At 40.4% G+C, this 16,471-nt stretch overlaps 1 long non-coding RNA gene across 1 annotated transcript; it reads right to left on the minus strand.

The window, feature by feature from the left end:
• Window positions 1-8,030: 8,030 nt before the first annotated feature.
• LOC125692269 (uncharacterized) lies at window positions 8,031-16,136 on the minus strand. The gene is made up of 4 exons (XR_007376556.1): window positions 16,117-16,136; window positions 13,393-13,518; window positions 11,275-11,349; window positions 8,031-8,450 (listed from the first exon to the last, which is right to left on the minus strand). It is a non-coding gene; the product is annotated as an uncharacterized LOC125692269 (long non-coding RNA).
• Between the last annotated feature and the right edge of the window lie 335 nt (window positions 16,137-16,471).

Genomic DNA, 16,471 nt, shown 5'->3' on the forward strand with positions numbered 1-16,471 from the left:
ATGCAATTGCTTTGCATTCATATGTTTTCTTTTTCCTAGCAGTAGCAAAGTGAGTGCAGGATATACTGCCACCTCTATCAGAAACAAATCCACTACTTTCTGATCTGTTACTGAGTTGTTTGAAAAAGAGCAAAACCTTCTCTTTGTCTTATGACTGTTTTTGATAAGCTGACAGCAGGAATTCCAGACTCCCGTGTGGCCTCTGATAGGACACAGTTGAGCTGCTCGGTGGCATGCCCTCCCTGGCTGCCAGCAAGCTCTGCAACTCCATGGACTGGAGACGAAGTGGGTATTTGCTCAGTGGTTTTATGGCTACATTGCACCACTAATTATTTACTCTCATTTTATAGCCATACCTCTCCCTTCCTGATCTTGCAGGTCGCTATGCTGCGAAGGCTGGATCTGGCTTAATAAAGTGGAAAACAAACTCTGAGTTCTGCTCTAGATGCATACAAATTTCTGGTGAGCCATATATGGAATGAGTAACACTGAATATTTAATTATCAAGAATTAGTTCCTATAAATTAGAAAATTGTTAGTGCACATGCAGGCACTCGCAGGTACATGTAGACATGTACAAACACACAAATAGATACATTTTTCTAGTGGCTTGAATACCATATGAACTTGAAAAATTGATGGCCTGTATTCTATGGATGGGAGATGACACAGTACATGTGAAGGTTTGCTCTTCACTGGAAACTGCTTTTGGAGCTAGCAAGCCTCCCACAGTTGTGACCAGACTGTGAAAAGTTTACTGTTGCTCGTATCCATTTTTTTCCTGGGGGGAAAAACAAAACAACCAAAAACTCCTACCCTTTTCTGTACAACTGTGTCTCCACTGGACTTCTACTGACTACAGAGCAGTGAAGAATGGCTCTAAATTGATGGAGTTGCTGCACTTGGCTCCTTTTTTGTGTTGGCTTGAAGAGGTTAGGGGGCATGAATGAGCAACACTTTCAGAAAATTCTTGGTGTGAGATCTGCTCTTATTGCTAGTTAAAGGCAAGGCCTGCACACAATTAATAACCCCTGTAAAATTGTATTTGAGATGTTTGCTGGCAACAAATAAAAGGACGTTTGTTGAAAAGAGGTGTGGTTTAATGGTCTCAACACAGGGCTGTGACTGACGATCCCCTGTGTTCTTCCTGCAGCTTTGACAGCGATAGCCAGTCTGTCTTTTGCCAGGTCATATATTCTCTATGTGCTTTTGTTTGCCTTCTCTGAAATGAGCTAGAAACAGTTTAACTTAGCTTATAATTATTTACTGTTCTGAAAATAATGTAAAAAAATAAAACATCAATCATCAGGTTCATCTACCTTTAGTTTTCTGACTATTAGAGACACACTGCCTTCAGAAACTGACGTCTTTTGTGTTAGCAAGATACAAGTTTTCCTTCTGGAAGAACTTTCAGAATTTCTGGAAGAAATGTTCCCCTTTCAGTCATCCATCTGAACTTGTGCAGAGTTTGACACTGTCCCATGTGACATCCTTGTTGCCAAACTGGAGAATGGACCTCTGACTGGATAAGGAATTGGATGTATGATTGCACACAGAGAGCTGTGGGGGGAAGGGATGCTATCCAAATGGACCTGGATGGGCTTGAAAAATGGGTTCATGCCAACCTCATGAAATTCATCAAGACCAGGTGCAAGGTCCTGCATCTGGGTCGAGGCAGTCTCAAGGACAGATACAGGCTGGGTGGAGAATGTCTTGAGAGCAACCCTAAGGAAGATTTGGGAGTCCCAGATGATGAAAGATTCAGCATAAGCTGGCAATGTGTGCTTGCAGCCCAGAAAGCCAACTGTATCCTAGGTTGCACCAAGAGAAGTGTGACCAGCAGGTTGACAGAGGTGATTCTGCCCCTCTACTCTGCTTTTGTGAGACCACACCTGGAGTACTGTGCCCAGTTCTGGGGCCTCCAACACAAGAAGGACAGGGAACTGCTGGAGCTGGTCCAGAGGAGGGGCACAAAAATGATCAGAGAGCTCTTGGAGAGCATCTCCCTTACAAGGAGAGGCTGAGAGAGCTGGGGATCTTCATCCTGGAGAAGAGAAAGCTCCAAGGTGATCTTGTAGCTGCCTTCCAGTACCTGAAGAGGGCCTACAGAAAAGCTGGGGGGGACTTTTTATAAGGCATGTAGCGACAGGACTAGGGGAAATGTTGTTAAGCTGGAAGAGGGTAATTTAGACTGGATGTTAGGAAGAAATTCTTTACTGTGAGGGTGGTGAGACATTGGAACAGATTGCTTTGCAAGGTCGTGGGTGACCCCTCCCTGAGAGTATTCAAGGCTAAGCTGGATGGGGCTTTGAGCAGCCTGGTCTAGAGGGAGGTGCCCCCGCCTATAGCAGAGGGGTTGGAACTAGAAGATCTTAAAGGTCCCTTCCAACCCAAATCATTTTATGATTCTGTAATTCTATGATTATAGAGGGAATCTACATGATTGAATGAGGCTGATCTTTAGATGGCTGAGATTCACGTCATCCTGAATGCTGCATTAAGGGTATTTATCCACTGTATGAAGAAGAAATAGTTTTCACTTCACATTACTGGTCAGTGAAATGAAAAGATTTGTATGAACAAGAGAGAAGGGATGAGTGTTTCACAAGGGAATGCCTGGAAAAGCAAGATTCTAGTCCAAGTGGAAAACAATTTAAATGAAATATTCCAGTAAAGCAGGAGTGTCATAACGAGTTGCAACGAATGGGCTACAGGTCTAGTTGGAGATTTAGGAACAGAACACAGGTTCACCAAGTATTTCAACAGCTCGTGAGGCTGACTAGGGAAGAGAAGATACAAGGTATGAAAAATAATAATTACAGATATTATCAGTGGTATGAAGCAAGGCCATTGCAATAGCTCAATGGCAAATGCACTAAATGATTGGAGAGTTGAACAGAGGGACAGAGTTTTAGGCCATCCATCCATGTGGGCTGGTAGAGAGCCAGTGCTTAGAAGTGATCTCAACTGCAGGAGGCAAAATGCCAACCACATTACTAATGCAGTCTCCTTCGCCAGCTGATCTCTTTGGCAGCGCTGGTGTCAGCAAAGCAAAACAAAGCTTAATGAGATTGCTGAAGGAATGGTAGATGACTGCTGTAAGCAGGAAAAGCTGCTTTTCAGTATGTAGTAGCCATGGTTCTCTAGATCGTGGGCACTCACAGGACTGCAAATGGACCAGAAATCAGTCTCTGCGTGTGACCGCTCCTTTATCACAGAAGATGATCATTGGGAAAGGCAGGCTGAAGTCAAAGTGCCGGTCTTGGAAAGCTGCAGAGCCCACAGCTTATGTTAACAAACTGTCCTCTCTTGTGCTAACTAACTGCTCTCTCTTGTGGAGAGCCAGAATTTCCAAATCCTGGCTTCTTCAGCACTGTCCTTTGGGCTCGCAGCTCTCCAAGAGTGTGTGCTTGGTGCGTGGCAGCTGGCAGCAGGCTGCACTGGGAGCAGCAGGCTGCACCAGCGGGCACAGCCCGGCAGTGGTACCCAGGGACCAGGCCACAGGAGCTTGCCTCTGCTTTTTGACCCTAAGTGCTTTCAGCAGCCACTACTAGTGCACATGTAACCATAGCAATCCAGAGTATTTTTGGGGGGAAATATAGTAAATATAAGTAGACATTGCCTCAGAGCTCTTGATGTAAAATAAAGATTTATTTTCAGGAGTATTTCCTGCTGCAGTCCTTGAAACACTGGTGATGGCTGGATTTCTGAGGGTGGCTGATCCCTTGAAAACCTGTGGGTTATATACCATCCATATAGGATTCTTATGTAGGACCGTACAGTTCAAATAGGCCATCTGGATCATTAAGTTTGCATCTCCCTTGTTGCAGGCAAGTGTGTCATACAGCCCCTACTTCAAGTTAGACAAATGTCCCTGTAAAACCAGTTAGGTTTCTATTCCCACTTGTTCTATTGTCTGTTTTAGAACTTTATTTCTTTGCTGGTTAAAAACATAAATTATGGCATAACTGTATTCATTTCCACTTCCATTTCAATTTCAATCAAATGCCAGCATTATTCTGTAGCCGAAGAAGTTATTTTAGCTTTCTGATGTTTATATGGTATCCCTATTTGACCTTCATTTCACTAGGTTAAACAAATGAGGCTATTGTACTCCTGTGTTTTGTAGTGGATCCATTCTTTGGATGATGTGAGTCATCTGCACTGCCTTTGCGTCCTGAATTCATCCCTCTTGAACAATGGATGATCAGAATTGTATACAAAATATTTCAGATGAAGGTGCAGCAGTGCTTTGCGCATTGCCTTGAATGTTACGCTATTTCTAATGGAAATATGGAAAAATGGAATGGAAATGGCTGAAATATCTCAGGATCACATTCATAATTATTTTTGCATATACTATGTATCCCATCATCCTGGCATCCCCAGTCTTCTCTTCTGCATTTCCAGCTGATAACTTCTGCCACGCTGCAGGAATTATTGTTTCCAATCCCTTGTTGCTGGAATTAATGTTACTTCATTTACATTACTAACCTACGTTAGCACTTTGTTCATATGTGAACTTGTAAAGCATTTCATAAAATGTCAGTTCTTGTTACCAGTATGAAGAATTAATTAATTAATGATTATTATTTCACATAAAACAAAGGGAAACTGGACGTATGTAGGATTTGTGATGTTTAATTTATGAGAGCATCAGCATTCGAATGGCCAGAAAGATATTGCTAATTATGTTATTTACTGCAGGGAGATCTTTAGCTTAGATTTCTAAATCCTTGTCTCAGTTGTGAATAACTTTGTCAAATTCAATTAGGTGTCATAGCTCAGCAGGAAGAAGGTTTAACTAAAGCTATCTTAATTAATAGACCTTTGGCATTCAAGTGTGACCAGAGTTGCAGAAAATTGGCTGAGTTGAAGTTCTCCAGCCTAAATACTTGGGAGAGCCAAACAGTGTTTTTGGTAGAGGATGTTATGCTGAGTTGCACAAAAACTGTTTTTATGTTGTTTGTGCTGTTGGAATCACCGCTATTTCTCCTGTTCTTTTCTATGTCAAAATCCTATCTGAGAATAAATACAGGAGGGTAGAGTTCAGGGAGAGTTTTTTTGTTTTAAGATTGCATTTTCTGACTTTGAAATGCTTGATTTCTCAGCTCTGTGGCTGCATTAATTACATTCTTTTGTCTTGACATCTGTGTGTGTGCCTGTGTACTTTGTGTATATAACGTTCACAAAGATACAAAAAATACATAATGCAATTAAGGCCTATCCATTGTCTTTTTGTGACTGGCAGTTCTTGAGAGATGGAAAACAATGCTTACATTTTTTTTCCTCTCTGTTTTGCTCTATTTCGGAGATGGGGCCACTGGGAACTTCAACATTGTCTTTACTACTTTGAAGAAAATGTAACTGTCATCATAGTGCCTTATCAGCCATATTTTCTCTGCTTGAAGCAACATGTAGAAGAATGAGTGTAGCAGATCTTCAGCTACCACATGCCCTCAGGCTCTAAAAGTTGCTCCTAGGAATCTGACCAACTGTACTACTTTAAAAATAAAAGGGGGCAGATCATTTTGCTGCTAATGCTGTTCAAAAGGCATTATAAGAAGTGACAGCACAAAATGTTAACCAGATCAAAACAATGACACGGTCTCCAGAAACATTTCATGCTCCAAGTGAGTTTGATTTTTGCAAGAAAAGGACAGGGTGTAAGTAAATGGGGAACTTTCTTTTTCCAGCTCTGTGTGCAGTGACTGACAACGGAAGCCAATGTCTGAAGCCTGGATTCTGAAGTTCCTGGTGTCAGCTTAGGGCTTTCCTCTGATTTGAGTGGCCTTCTGTTTTTTATCTTCTTGGGCTCTTGGGATCTGTTATGTGGAAATTACACTTGTCTCTCCTGGGTATTAGAAGGTTTGAATGATTAATCTGCTTGAAAAACATGGAGAAGCCTGACATAAAGATTGCTGTTAAGAACTGTTAAATAATAATAGTTTGCATTTTGGAAGGGAGGTAGCTCCCCACAGATCCTCTAACATCCAGAAGTGTGACTTAAATTTTCTTTTTCTTATGGCAATCCTTGCCATTGTGTGCACATGGGAATTAAGATAGAGCATGTGCGGCACTCTAACAGTTAAAGCTATAAATGTCAGCTGGTTCAGCTCACAGGAGAATAAGGAAGCTGGGAGTAAAAAACAGTTATGTCTTTTGAGAAAAGTTAAAGTCTATCAGGTTAAAAAGGAAGACTTGTAAGTATGTATTGCTAAAGCATATTTCCTTACAGAAATCCCCACCATCTCATTTGCTAACACAATGTGGGTGCTAATAGAAACTGTATCTTTTGCCTCTGTGTCTCTTCGGTTGGTGAATGTCTGAGATGTCACATTAGAGGGGTTTGTGAGGAGACTTTTAAAAGAGGAAACAGGATCGGAAGGCAGAGAAGAGCAGGGACTAACTTGACTTGCCAACTCACACTCTGCTGCTCTAAAAGTGTGCATTTTTTAATTTAAAAATCAGAAGTAGGTTCCTTATGGTGGAAAATGATGTTGTAGTATGAAAAGAGATAATGATTTTTTTTTTCCCAGTTTCTTCTACTTTGAGCTAACCTAACTGAGCAGGAAAGCTTTGCTGATCGTAACCGAAAAACATCACTCCACAGCCTCAGATAAGCAATAAGCAACCCCAATCCAGCAGCTCGATCATGTGGATGAACTCTCATGTCCTGGTGGAGCTGCAGGGTCTAAGAAAAAGAACAGGAAGGGAAGTGCCTCCAGCACAGCATGTTGCCCAAAGTAACAAAAGAAACTGTAATGTTTAAACTAAAAATGAAATTGGCATGTAAGACATTTTTATTGATCAACCTTACTGAGTTCAAAATAAAGTCATATCTGTATTTACCCTGCCTTTTTTATGATATCCTTTGAAGTTTATTTTCTGTTTAAACATGCTGACTTCCCAGAAATCTTTCTTCTTTCTGTAAGTACGTTCATGAATCAGAAATTACGTCTTCGTATTGCCTGAACTCCACACCCTTTGTGTTTTATTCCGCTGCTGGTAGTTTGGTCTTGTTCAGATGTTTGCCTACAAGGAGATATAGGCCTCTGGTTGTGATAGTGATTTATTGCCCTTTTTATTGTTGCCATTTGTCCCATAGTTTTTAAGGTAACCTGATATGATTCTCTAAGAAAAGTCTATCCTTAGACTTGAAACACCAGTCCTCAGGAACGCTCAGTATTCTCAATTTTTTTATATCCAAAAGAGCAGAATACATTTAACATTATATCAGATCTGAGCCAAGTGCTGAATGTCTCACTGAAAAAAAAGAAGAAAAAAACCCCTTCACTTTAACTTAAGTTCTTTCAAGCCTGTAGAAGAATTTGGTTAATGTTTTAACTGAGAAGATGCTTCCCACTGTTTGCGGTGTGGGTAATGTCGAGTTACCATGCAGTTCACTGCATAAGCACTCATGCATGGATCCACTAATGACTGTGTCTGGGACGTGGAAGACAAAATGCACTGTAGACTCCAGTAATTCCCTGCAGATTTTTTCTTCCTGGGCTATGCCATCAGTTTCCCACATGCACAGAGCTGTATGCAACGCAGTTTAGCAACAATTGCACCTGTGGATCTGTGTGCAATTTTCACATGTGCACATGGTAAGTAAGTAAACAGAGAAGTTGACAGTAGAAAAGGACAAAAATACACAATTCTGATGGCTTAGACATGATGATTTTGCAATTGTTTGCAATGTGTCTGCCCTTCTAAAGACAGTGCTTTTTCACACGTGTTTTAAGTATACCACCCTACTCTGAATAATGGCCTTTATGGGTCTGTGCAGCATCTAGGGGAGTTACTTTAAATGTTAAGCATACAAGAGATGAGAGAGAGTGATAACAGGGCAAGTAGATCTTGCTTGTCAAAAGACACTGTGAGGAGGTTTGTGAGTTTGGTCTCACAGAGAATGATCGGGATTGCTTCAGGTTTATTTCTTACCAGCTTTTACATTCTACTGAGGCTCTGCTTGCACAGCATGTGGTCACTTAGCATTACCACTTGGTTGCCTTTTCATCTTTCTGTAGTATAGAGCAAGTAAGGATATATGGTTTCCTTCTCTATCAAGAATAGCAAAGCTGAAACACTGGTATTCCATATGCATCTCCATTCATGGAAATAACCATCTCAGAGACACAGAAAGGATGCTACCACTTCAGTTTAGAGGAAGTCCAGCATTTAAACCAAGAGTTTGGTATTGATATGAGGGTCTTTAACAGATTAAGAGACGTCACCAGTTTAAGGTACCTCTGCTTGGGCCAGCCTCCCTGGGCTTGTTTCATGTATGCACAGACATGTCAGTGTGTCAGCTAGCTAAATTGCTGGATATCTGCTTGCAGGTGGAAGCAGTCGAGCTGCTGTTTCGAAGAGAAGTGCAAGTCAGCTCTGTTCCCAGAGTTGCAAGGCTGATTAGGGTGGGAGTGTTTCTATTGCAGTAAGTCTACCTGAAAAGCAAGATTTGTTACGATAGATGCATTGCACATTGACATAACTCCACAGCTTCCACACTAGGTCTGGCTTTTTATCCTCCTACCTGATACAAATGTTGAACAGATTTAAGTAGCAATGCCTGCATCCTTCCCTTTTCTGAGTGTTTCTTTCTTGTCTTGGCAGTCAGGTGGTCCTCCCACTGTTTTGCTTCTGATTTCCATCATTTTAGTTTCCTCTAAGTATCCTAATTTCCCCAGACTTTCTAGGCATCTGAATCTGAACCTCACCACAGAGCTTCAGAATTGGCTTGACTGAGGCTGAACCTTCTCAGAAGTTGAATGAGTTTGGATATGAATGGTGTGAACTGGATAACTCATTTTCAATGGAGGTGAGCCTGAATTGAGACTTTTAGCCTGGGTCTGAATTTGTGTTATATCAAATCTGAACATCTTTTTGAAAGGATGAAAACATTGGATCTGGAGCCAAAGTTATAACCCCTGGAATAATATCAGAAATTGTAGTTCCCCACAGCAGAGAAATGTGAAGCTCAGATCTACAGTTTTGGCTGTGGCCTATTTCATAGTTTTACCCTGTAACAAATGTTTCACAGTTGGAATTTATATCCCTTTCTAATACATATTAATAACACTTTATGTTTCTGTCTTTATGCCTGTGTTCTGCAAAGGTATTAGATCAGGTTTCAGCTCTCTGTAGGCTTGCTCTTGAAACATTGATACTAGGCGTGCCAGATTGCTGTGTAAGTCATAGTATGGTCATGCTCACAGCACAAGAAAACGAATTGCATGCTCAGTGTTCAGCTCCTTGGTACAGGAGCTGTAGGTCTGATTTTTCACATGCCTCACTCCTGAACAGCCAGCATTAAATATGGATTCACACCAAGACATCATTTCCTGGTGTAAAACTTGACAAGCTTGACTTCCTTTGAGTGGTAGTGAAACAGGCACTCCTTAGCTGAAACTAAGCATTCTAGATTTTGCTCAATTGAGCTGGGAAAGCCAAGATGCAGACAATATTATTTATAACTTGGCCAGCCAGCACAGCTTTCTCAAAAGCTCTGCGAATTTTTGTGTGTAATACTGTGAAAAAGGCAGAAGAGAAATGGTTGTGGATCTATTTGCACAACTGAAATTGTGACCAAGAAAACAAGAGATTGTTTTCCATTCCTTTTGCCCGCTGAATCTTCTCTCATCATCAGAAGTACTCACCAGAGACATCTATGAATCAGTCAGTTAAGGTATAGTGGCTAGGTGCTGACAGAAATCACTGATACTGGAAGAGATGCTGATGAGGAAAGGTTAGAATTAGGAAGGAAGTGAAAGCAAAGTTAAAAACGTTGAGAGGCAGCAGAAAATGTGATGAAGTAATAACTCTAACTTGACATATTCTAGCTGCAGATAGAGACAGGCTAGAAAAAGAGTTCCCATGTGTGTTATGCATGGGAGAGCAAGCAGAATAAATACTTGAAAGTAGAACAGCCTATGGATTAGCACAGCACTGACATCAGGTGGCTTGAAAAGCTTTGTAGGTGGCCTTCTGCTATGCCTCCTTTGCAAGAGGAGGAGGGATCCAGCTGCACAAATAATTCAGCTGTTCAGAATCTGGGGGATTTCTGTCCTCAGCTCTCCCTCAGTTTTCATATGTGTCCAAATCAAAGCAATTATATGAGGTTTTATTTCTTGAAAGTGATGAAAATTCTGCAGCAATTCCTCTGCATCATATTGGCTTGCAGCCCCAGTTTCATGTGTGCAGATAAGAGCTAAATCTGTTCAAGTTGCAATGAACAAAGTTGTTTAAATGCTGGCTTGAAAATCTAAAAAATAGCTTATTTATATTCTTTGATAAATTTGGATATAAATCAGAATATATAATTAAAAAGTCCTATGACTATAGAAGTGTGAAACTCTGACAGGAAGTGCAATATTGTGTAAGTTATTGACTCTAGATGCCCCTGAGCTGATGAACATGAGCTGAATTGGAATGTTTATGGAAAAAAGGCCCAGATATAGAGAAGATTTCTAGTGCATGTAAATGGCAAGTCTGTACATTCATACATTGTTAAAGGAGATACCAGTGAAACAAATGAATTTTATCACAGGAAAAAAAAAAAAAAAGGAACATTTGAAAAAGAGGTTGGTTGTACGTAGATCTGAAGCTGAATCATGAGGAGAATAGGCTTAGCTTGAAGTCATTAAGATGGAAAAAACTCTTAGGCAATTAAGCTTATGAGTTCAGAGGTGTGAATGAATCAGATTTTATAGGGATTTTATATACTTGAATGTATGATACTGCAGACTGGAGTTGGAGTCATAAAGACAACAGGAAAAAGTAGGAATGAGAGGAGAAAAGGAGATCTAACAGCCTGTAAGAGTACAGTAACTAGGGCTAGGAAACAGCAGCAAATAGCACGTATAAGAACCAAAGGAAGCTGAAGGCTGAGGATGCAGTGAACTGGCAGTGAATCAACAGCTGAGGAAACAGTGGAAGAAGAAAGGGTTGAATTGGTGAAAAACTAGTTTTCTTTCTCTGGGAAAGAGGTTGTTTTGATTTTGACAGTCTCATTTGAAGAGAAAGAGGAATATGCCATCTGTGGAAACACCACTTCCAGAAAATCTTAACTTTTTCATGACCAATTTTGTGGAGCAGTAGTTGCCTCATGCAATAACTATGTTGGTGGCCCCAAAGCATCCAGGGTCTTTAAAGCTTTATAATACAGTGTTCTCTGGCCCTTCTAACATGACACTTAGAGGTATTATGGCCCTAGAAATACAAACCTCCTTTCTTAGCCATAACTCACCTCCATAAATTTTATATACTTACATAATACATGGTGTCACAGGGAGGACTGATTGCTGGAATTTCTGTGAACCAAATCTTACTGCATCTCCTTCATACCTTGAAATAAGATATTTATATTTTTCTGTTCATCAATATTTGAGTTACTCAAATAATATAGTAATGAAGGTCATGTAGGACCTTGTTAGAGAGTATAGGTAGGTATTATCTGTGCCATGATATCAGGTATGTGGTGCAGCAAACTAGTAGTTAATTTTGAATTACAGTAAATCACGTTGAGGACTGCACAGGAAAATTAAAGTCAGCAAGAGCTAATTCTGAAATTAAAGTGGAAGTTGTTTTTAGGGGTGGTCTGGAAAGAAATAGGGCAATAAATTTCTGGATGCTTCTCATAAAACACTAGAGAAGCATATAACGAATATAAATAATTCCCTTTATTGTAAGGAAAGGAAAAAAGTCGGCTTAGGAAAAATAAAGATTCATCAGTGAAGACAAACCATGTTTCTTAAGGATTCCAGCTCTTAGAAGAATAACTGAACTACTAATGAAGGTACTTGATAGAAAGTTTTGAAATGGAAATTTCCCTTTGGAAAATGTAGCACAAAATATACTTCATGAAGTTTGGGAACAACTAGATTTTTGAATGAGAACATTCCAAAGAAATTCAGAATTGGAACAGGAGATTTCATTTATTGGGATATTTCCATCTTGTTTACAATTGACCTTCCTTCTTCACTTTTCCTGAATTTTTAGCACTGCTATTTGTTGTCTTATTTTTTAAAATTTGTGTGTGAATTTTTTCTGCAAAATATATCATCTGTATTTGTCATCTCAAATTGTGTTGGAAACAGACTCTGGGATATTGAAACTTCCTGTGGCCCAAATAAACTCCATTTCCTGAAGAACTGTGCTTCCATCCGATTATTTGGCAGGTGCTACCTTACCAACCTCTCAATTTATGGTTTTACTGAGGTAAAAAGTTGCTTTGTTTTCTATAAAACTTATACTAATTTTCTTTAATATTTTATTGCTATTTCCCCTTGAGATTTAACAACAATATAAAAATCATCACCTGTTTACTGCTGCTCCTTCTGCTGAAATGTGGCAAGTGGTCATAAACTCACAGCACCACAGAATAATTTGGGCTGAACCTCCAGAGACTGCCTAGTCCAATTTCCCTGCACCAAGCAGGAAAACCGAAGAAGGCTGCTAAGGCCATGCTCTGTCATATTAAATATTTACAAAGATAGAGAATCCACAGCCTCTCTGGGAAACCTTTTCCAGTGCTTGGTCACCCTGTTTTCCTTGTATACAGTTCAAATTTACTGATTTACTACTTTTGCTAGGCATCTCAATGAGCTAGCAGCTTACTTAAGTCACTGTACTACATCTTGCACAGTGGCTACAGTTCAGGGATATGCTAACAGGTGTGGCAAGAAGCTGACGAAATGCAATATTATGACTGTAAACACTTATCTGGTCCTATTGTTGGCCCTGCTGTTATCTCTTGCAAACTCTTGCAAAGCAGTGAAAGCTAAAACTTTATCCTCATTTCAGATGCAGTGATTCTTTTACCCAGCAAGGATGAAGGATTTCAAGTGGTGCTGTGTATTCTGCAAACACACTAAATCTACCCCTACCCAAGTAGTACACTACTTCAGTATTTGGAGTCATTGGGATTTGCAAGCAGCTACAAGCTTAAGCAAAAACGACAACAACAAATATATATATTTTAAAGCAGTCAATGATTATTACTGGGATTTTTCATATATTTCCTCTATGGGATTTGGTTTGGTAGTTCAGAGCAATGTATGTCATATGTCACCTGAAAAAGGACAAACACTAAAGTTCTGTAAGAATTCTCACAGGTCATTCCTGTCTTAACAGAAAGGAGCCATGTAAAGTGGCTAATGTTCTGATTTCTTAGTTTTTGAAGCACTGGGATTAGAAAAAGAGCATGCCAATTCTGTGCTGAGTAGCAGAAAGCTTTATCCGGCCAGTGTGGAGCCCAAAGAGAAATTGCAGTACGACAGCAATGTAGATGGACACCAGCTGAGCAGTGCTGTCCCCAGAGTGCTGAGTCAGCACCCAGGAGGTAATTGTGCAAGAGGGATGGCACTTTTAAGGTGTTTACACTCTTACCACATCAGTGCAAATAATGCCTTTGTCAGCAGTACAGCTGTGACCAAAAAGCTTTGCAAATGCAGCATAAGTCTTGGCCCTCCTATAGTAGTGAGGTAAGTCATGCTGCTTGAGCCTGTACAAGACCTGTGGAAAAGAACAGGGGAATTAGACTCAAGTTAGAATATCAAATCACAGAAGCAGTATGAGATCACTGAAGTTACCAGGAGCTTTATATTTACTTTTTATCATCATTATGTATCATTCTAAAATTAAATTAAAGTAGAAGTTGAAGATACTAAATTGCATGTAACAGTAAAACTACATCGCTGCATAAATTCGTGAAACACCACCTTTGTGAATACTGTGAGCTGTTCTCAAAAAGGTTATACTACCATTATACTGAAGGGTTATGAGCATCACAAAGAAGTATGGAATAGCTTTCATATAAGGAGTATTTAAATAGACCAAAATACCTGAGCCCTGTGACAGAGAACTGTGGGAGGACAAACTGAAAATGAATAAATGCAATAGAAGGGAGAAGGTGTGTGGGGATTAATTGCTGTTTCTTGCAGTATATGATTAGGGGGACGTAAAATGAAATTGGGGAAATTCAAGCAAATGAACAGAGCAGCAACTTTTTAAAACAGAATTCATCTGCACTGAGTACTGTGGATAATATAAGCTTCAATGGTTTCCAAAAGTAATTAACTTAAGAAATAAGTTTAAAAATCAAGTACATTGAAAGCTCTAAAAGCATGGAGTAAGTCCAAGCAGCAATTACACAAGTAAATATTCAGAAGAGAATGGTTTAACATCTATTTCAATGGCACATTCATCCTATTTTCTTCAATTCTCCTCATTCATTGTATCATACTATGTTTTTAAACTTGAGTTACTTGGAGCTGGGACTACCCTGCATATTCGTTCAATACTATTGAATTTATACTCCTTAAAATGACAAAGATGTTTGCAGTGCCCTCTAAATGCTACACAATATTGATTATCTCCCCAGTTATGCCTGACTGGTGTGCACCTAGCTGCTTCTCCTGAGGAAAATGTCCTGAACAGCAGAATTAACAACAGATCCAAAGGGGCTGTTATCTCTGCTGCGCTTATTATCCTTGCATGTCATGCTGACATCCCAGTGTGCAGAGAGCTGACTTAAAGATGAGGAGCTGTAGGTTGTACAAACAGATGAACTATTATGCAAAATGCAAGCATCTTTGCAAGTTTGCTCCAATGAAAGCAGGAGGGTGGAGCCACAAATGTTATCTCACAAATTGTAACTCCCAGCTGATAAGTATCAGTTTTGCACAAATTAAGCTTCCACCAGTGCCACAGAAATGTTTTCAATATTGAATGCAGACATTGGCTGCCAAGACGCGTGGTGGTGTGCATGGAAGAAATGGCAGCGTCTCTTGAGACACACTGACACAGGTAGGCAAAGCAGTAACACAACAAGCACAGGAGCAGCAATCTACAGCATCTCTCCTGTAAATCAAGAACCACAGGGAAATATTGTTTCATTGTTAAAAACCTCCAGCTGCCTTAACTACCATAAGCAAGCTGCAGCACAGGGGTCTGAGTGCATCTGCAGCAGAAGAGGTCTTCACCACCATGTTCAAGAGATACCCACCATGGCATCCAAAATAATGGAGCTCAGGAATTGAAACCTGCTGGTGCACACTAACACTGTCTGTAGCCTGTTAATGCTTTAAAACACAACTGCAATCATCCCCCTGAACAGACAGATCCCCTCATGCGTTATTTTTAAGTGAGGGCCAATAACTTGAGGCTATCAATAAAGAGAAGCATTACTGAGAGATGGCATGTTGCACCTTTGAAGGTAAATAATTTAATCAAATCTTCGCTTTAGACTGATGACTTTATAAATTGCCTTTGCTACTTCTTCAGTATGGAAATCAACTGTGGTTTGTAATCTGCAATGGTGTTGTTTGCATTACCCACATAAATCTTCCAGCATATGTGCGTTTCATAAGGGAACAAACAATTCTGTCTATTACAGTAAAGTGACTATTGTAATAAACCCCTGTTATGTCAGACTGCAATTACTGCAAGCACCCTCCTCAAAGCCTTCAGCCAGGGTGTTGCCCTCAGAGCACAGGGAGAACTTTGAGTAGCAGAAAAGAATCAGTAGATAAGACTGCAGGGGAACAACTACTCCTGCAGTTCCTGCCTTGTTGCCATGCCAGAGGCCTGCTGCTGAACACCCCAGGGCTATGCACACTAGACTAAGCCCAGTGTTGGTGGAAAGGGATCAGCCTGGGGCTGAACACAGTGGAAGGCCTTCAGGCAGCTACAACCTGCATCAAGCCTTGCTTAGGAGAGCAGGAGCAGCACTCCTACAGCCAGTCAGGACACAGAGAAGAGCTAATGTGGCACACCAGTAGAGAGCATAAAAGAAGGCTACATAATTAGTGCCCAGCAGTATAGCCTTATAGTAGCTAGCAATCTGTTAGCAATTACCCCTCCCACTTCCTTAAAAATTGGACCATCAATACTCCTTCCTGTTGGACACCTGAAGGACATCTGTCCCTCTGGCTAAAAAAGCACCTGATATAGCACAATGCCACAAAATCAACTAAATTAAAAGCTACTTAATTGGTAGCTCTCAAAAGACAAGATTTTGCAGGCTTTGTTATGCAAAGATAAAATTTACAATTATAGCAAGGACTTCTCCTGTCTTCAGACCCTGACCCAAACCCTCCCACCCCCACTTACCTTTGCCTAGGTAAGTCCATCCTTTCCTCTGAAGAAGTATCTCAGGTTGCGACTCCAAGGTTATTAATGCTGGGTCTGGGCGTGATTGGATCTCCCAGAGGAACACAGCTGATTCAGATCACGTATGGCATGTGATCACATTTTGGCATCATCACCCACAGCAAATCTGTGGTGCCTCTATGCTGGTGCAAATTTGAGAGGAGATCAGACAGCTGTAGTGGTGGGTTAGACATAAAGCCTAAAGGTTACAGCCAAGCCACCAGAGATGTTTTGCACAATCTGAATTTATACTGGATGGATGCTTTATACAAGTGGTTTTGGAATTTTTGGTCAGAAAGCTTCAAAATGAGATTTA

Source organism: Lagopus muta, chromosome 4 (assembly GCF_023343835.1).
Source record: "Lagopus muta isolate bLagMut1 chromosome 4, bLagMut1 primary, whole genome shotgun sequence".
Lineage (NCBI taxonomy): Eukaryota > Metazoa > Chordata > Aves > Galliformes > Phasianidae > Lagopus > Lagopus muta.